The sequence below is a fragment of the Schistocerca serialis genome, chromosome 2 (assembly GCF_023864345.2).
Source record: "Schistocerca serialis cubense isolate TAMUIC-IGC-003099 chromosome 2, iqSchSeri2.2, whole genome shotgun sequence".
Taxonomy (NCBI): Eukaryota; Metazoa; Arthropoda; class Insecta; order Orthoptera; family Acrididae; genus Schistocerca; species Schistocerca serialis.
This window is the reverse complement of record NC_064639.1, coordinates 155,803,210-155,809,231: the sequence shown is the minus strand read 5'-3', so window position 1 is coordinate 155,809,231 and position 6,022 is coordinate 155,803,210.

Sequence of the window (6,022 nt, the reverse complement as noted above, 5' to 3'; positions counted from 1 at the left end):
CTGAACATACCTCAAAGTATACAATTGTACGACAAATAGCTTAACAGATGTGATGTCGAATACTGAGAAGCTTAGAAAAGTGCGACATCGTGTATGACATTTCAATTTGTTAATCATTTACTACTAACCCTATTCGCAACACATCTCGCATGCGGTATCCAAATATGCCGTTGAATGTACCTACAAAAACATATCACTGTGCCACTCATAATTCGGAATGTATGATGTCATAAACAGTGATATGTGTGAAAAGCTGCCGCATGATGCATCACGAAGCTCTACTCACAATATTCTTCACACACAGTACCGACGTATACCACTAGACTTACCTGCAAATTTATATGGTTGTACAGCTCATGGTGCAGGACATATGATGCCATAAACATTAAGCTGAACAAAAATGAAAATTATCTGCAAATACAGGTGAAATATGTGCACAAATACGTGTGAAATATTGTATTATATATGTCAAATGTATCGTACATGTGCTTAAGCGAGTAAAGCCATGCGTAAAAAGTTCATGCTAAACTCCTGGAAAGATGTCAATAATATTTGGTACACATACCAGTTACGATATCGAAAAAAATACTGTAGGGTAAGAACCACCAACGTGCTACTAGGGTGGGAGAAGAGGGGAGGAGGACATGAAGAGAGGGGGAACGAGGAGATCGACATGGGAGGGGGAAATGGACAGATAGAGGGTAGAGGAGGAAATGGACAGAGGAAAGAAAGAGAAGGAGATGAACAGAGACAGGACAGGAATAGGCAAAAAGGGAGGAGAGGAAGAGGTGAACAGAGAGAGGGGTTGGAGGAAACGGATAGAGAAAGGGAAGAGCAAGAGTTAGGCTGAGAGAGTGGAAAGGAGGAGCTAGACAGTGAAAGGAAAAAGGAGGAGGTGAACATGGTCAGGGGAGAGTGGGAGGAGATGGACAGAGAATCGGAGGAGGAGATGGACAGAGAGGGCTGAAAGACGAGATGGGTCAAATGGCTCTGAGCACTATGGGACTCAACATCTTAGGTCATAAGTCCCCTAGAACTTAGAACTACTTAAACCTAACTAACCTAAGGACATCACACACACCCATGCCCGAGGCAGGATTCGAACCTGCGACCGTAGCAGTACGGCGGTTCCGAACTGCAGCGCCAGAACCGCTAGACAAAGACGAGATGAACAGAAGGGTAGGGAGGAGGTGAACTCATAGACGATTAGAAAAAATAAGTATCTGGACATTGCCGAGTACTCAGCTAGTATATAATATTTGTGATCGGGTGTCTTCTCATAACCACAATATGAAAGTTACCTGATACTTCATACGTTGCGTATGCGCTTCCTGTGCAGAGAGTCGCAACCACAATACGCCGTCGACGGTTCCGTTTATCGCTAAAGCAGATTGTACGTACGAATTATTATATTCTATCGGTTTCAGTATATGTGAAAAGATGTATGTTTTCTTCACTCCCCGTCATCTAGGTGTAGCATCTATCAGTAATAATCCTGAGTAAAAATCATCAGCTATGACAACCGAATACTCTCGGTATAATGAGTTCACTTGTTCTGCCAACGACTTTGCAAGATAATGTGGAGGATAGGACAGTTTCGGGGCAACCCAACCTCTCGAACTCCCGGTGGGATACTCCACCTAAAATGCGGGAAAATGAGCAATGATCAGTGTTACGAGGATCACAAGACAGCGGAAATCACTGCACTAAAGACACACATGGTACAGCCACAGGACATGTGGCCTGTAACGAGAAGGTACTACGATCTCCCTGTTGGCAAAAGGTTCAGGACTGTTCCCCCTTTCGGATCTCCGGGAGGGCAATGCCAAGCCGGAAGTAGCCATGAAGAAAAGACTAAATAATCAACTAGAACGTACCATGCTACCAATTGGAATGTGGAACGCCAGAAGGAAAGCTGCAAAATCTGAAAATTTAAATGTGAAGTCTCAATCTACTCTTTGGACCAAAATGACATATCGTTGCAATTTTGCGAAGTATTGTAGTCCATTGTTATCTCAACGGATCTTGGAGTACATGACCATACTGCGGTGGTACTAGAAGTATGAAAACGTGATAGAGGTACAAAGACAATGTGTACAATGTGTGCGGAATTCAGCCACCAATACGTACAAGAAGTTGTCGTATTCGGGATAAATTTGATGCCGACGGTACCGTTCAGGATGTGCATAAGAAAAAGTCTGACCGACCACAAAAACCACCTCTAGCCTTCAGTGCTGCTATGTTGCAACATTTTACTAGATCATCTCAAAAATCTGCGAAGAACGGTGCACGTGAAAGCGGGGTAAGCCGATCAACGAACAAAGGCTGCAAAGTGGAAAGTGTACATTCCAACATCGCTGCACGGTATGAACGAAGACGACCCAGATCGGAGGATAGAGTAAAGCGAGTCATTTGAGGGCACGCTTCGTGAGGATGAACGGTTTGCAGGAATGCTATCTGATCTGATGAGGCGCAGTTCAAACCGAACGGCACTGTAAAGAGCCACAACTACGAGTACTGGGCTCCTGAAAATCCTTACGTTCACATGGTCAAACATTTTAATCCTCCGGGTATTAATGTGTGGTGTGATCTCTCATCGAGCGGTTTGACTTGCCCATCCACTCGTCTTTCAAGGTACCAAAAATGTTTTGTGTCTTCATACGCTTCAAACATCGATTTTACCTGATCATAGCTACTTGGATGAAAATCTAGCTAGACGCTGGATAGGTCGAAGAGGAGCTGTTCAGTACCCAAAAGTCTCTAGACCTTACACCTCTTGACTTCTACCTACGGGGGACCATGGAAAATGAAGTTTATCAAAAGAAGCCAGCTACACTGAACAAACTACGAGAAACCATCGAGGCTTCATGAGTGGCTGTCACACTGGCAACGGCGACAGCCGTAGTTCAGTCAACAGTTCAGTGGCATCGACGTTGTTTGGCTGCTAATAGTGGTTACTTTGAACACACTAAATAACCTTCGAAACAGAACAGCAACAGAACACGTTATCGTTCTATCTCTGGCGTAGTAATCAATTTTTTAACTGATTTCTCTGTCCGAAAAAAGCCTCGGAGTAACATCGGGACTGTTTAAAGCACTCCGTTATACTTAATGTGAGATTTACCTCCCTTCCACCCGTATGGAAGCTGCGCCGACGTGAGGCTGATGTTCTGCATGTTCTGTCTCGTTCGTCGCTGTGTTCTTGCTTGCAGAGCTCATTCCTAGTGCAACACTTGTATTTGTATCTTCCACAACATTAGGTACATAAGCTGTCGCTTATTCACATTGACGTTCCTATGGCGATGCTGCGCAGGACGGGGGGGATATTTTAACTACCATAGCATAACAATTTTTTTTGTGCCGGGAAAAGGTATTAACATCGTCATCCATCAGTCGTTATTACATATAACTTTGTTTCTTTTGGTTCCCTAACTCCATTCTAAGCGTCATAGTTAAAGATAATGTCGTCTGATTACCCTTATGACCACAATAACAGACCCGATTCACTTTCCTCTTAAACCTGTAGAGGTGAACTGGATACGCACGGTGTCCCGTTAGTTAATGTACCATGTGCTGTCTGAGGTTGACTTGGTCAAGCGCACGGTGTTATCGATCGTACGAGAGTAGCTGGCAGGGACTTCGAACCGTTATACTGTTGTCACAGTCGTTCTGCAATACACCCACTTTTCAGCTGAGGAGCTGAGTCTTGGTTGTGGCCCTTTGGTTTAACATTCGTTGGACTTTTGTCAGATTCCCTTTACATACCAAGTATTAGGCAGCACTACATCTTATAAAGGTTATGTATACTGGATGCATTCCGAGGATCACCATTAAAGCACCGGTTGACGTGGTGTCAAGGACCCCTGTGAGTCTGAGGAGCAGGCCCTTCTGTGCACGTCACAGGATCTGGATCGCACTGGCATCTGTGCGTCCAGACACTTGTTCTGTAGCCTCGTACGGATGTCATAACTACACCATGATAGATTATGTTTGTGTGCAGCGGTACGTTTTCGTTTGCAGTTGAGTCGAAGGCAGCTTTGCGCGTGATGTTACTTGCTTTGCTTACGAGTGTGTGAATGCGTTGTGTGAAGTTACGCTTTTCGTCCAGGTATCGAATAACTGTATGTGACGTTATAGAGAAGCTTTCCAATTCAGCAATTTAACTGTAGGGTTTCTAAACAGTGAAATTTGTCACTTAAGAAATATGTTTGTGGTTATCTGTGGGGCTACGATTAGTTTGTTGTTCAAGAACCATTATTGCATCCGGAGAACCACATTTTCCACCTCCTCCACCTGAGTTCTTGAGTTTCCCGGCACCGCAGCCGAGACATCATTGGCATAAGCCACCATCCCATCCACTCAGTCGTCTTCTTCCAATTGGCAGAAGAATGTTTCGATTACCAAATCCGAAATACTGGTCTACAAATCGTGCCCCGTGAACACCCTTTGGCATATCTTTTGATTATTTTTGGTGTGCTGACTTACCATTCCACAAATCTACCCCTATAGCAGTCTATGACGCTGTAGTATTGACACTGGGGGCCCTGTAGCTCACACATCTGGACAAATGAAGTGGGTCGCCATAAATCATCAAACGCTCCCAGGACGTCAATTAATACTGCTATTGTGTATTTGTTGTTACATGTGTTTACTGTTTCGATAGCCTTGTTAAGTGCACATGCAATAAATATTACTTTTCGAAAATCATACTGACACTGTTTAAGTCCGTGAAGCTCCCTATGGGAATGTAGCCTGTCACACGGTAACCTTCGCTGAAACTTTGCAAGTCTGTTAGTCAAAGAGATTCATGTATAGCTTTTAGGATTAATCGGAACTTTATCCTCGAATTCTTTTTACTATAATATCGTTTCCTAATTTCCAGCCAGCAGTCTCTCTACCCAGTGTCAAGGACTTGGTCAGTAGTCTGGTTAGGAAGTTAACAATTTGTACTTTCAATTGTTTGAGAACTTCACTATGAGTATTATTTAGTGAATGAACTTTCCCGTTCTTCAGTTTCATTGTGGCTAGGGTTACATCCTCTTCAATGTACGGTTTAGTTATTAGAGGAATGGTGCATTTACTGTTTAGCGCAGATCTAATTGCTCGTGGAGTTGGTTATCCTATCGATCGCCATCAGGGAGGAGTTCACCAAGCAGGTATTCTGGTAGTTGTCTCCATACACGGGTCATCTTCATTTTTCTTGTTGATAAAATGGGTGTTTTTTTATTTTCTGTCAGTATTGTATACGTTTTTCCCTACACATTGATCTTTAGCTGATTTCTCAGCGAACTTTCCCATTGCACCTGGTTTCGTAATATGCCAGCCGGGCTGCATTAATGTCTGCAGTGACGGCCCTCTGATAGTGCCTTCCAGCTCACCTTATACGTTATGTAATGCCCGTCATCTCAGGTGACAACGGTATCTCCTTTAATGACGTGATAGACGTTTTAGGGGTAAAATCAAGTTAGCGTTCTGTATTAATTCTTGTAATGCTTGGGTGCTTAGACCTACTGTGCCTCATATTATATTAATGTAGACTATTTTAATTAGGTCGTTCGTAATTGCTTTCTTAAAGTTAAACCTTTCTGCGTAATTAGGTTTTAATAGGTGTTACTTCTACCATTAATTTTGAGTGTTGTTACATTATGATCATTGCTGGTCAATCTAGGACCGTTAATGGGGAAATTTTGTGTATGGCTTTTCTGTTTGATAGTGCAATGTGTGAGTTAGTAGCTTCACTGGCTGTGTAGTGCTATGTTTAAGGTTGTCCCGGACCACTCACTACCGGCAGGTCAAGTCCTTGAATGATGTCTAAAGTCTTCTGGCCTCCATTATCTGTGTATCTGCGAAATGCGAGGTCGCTTTTCACAACTGTATCTCCTGTTATCAATAAATTTCCGTCATGAGCTTAGTTTTCTGTTTCACTGAATTCTTCAGTGTGCGATTCAGTGTGCTCAGACTGCTTTGAACATATATTTGTCAGACTCCATTTGCTGTTTAGGTATCGAAATGAAATATATGC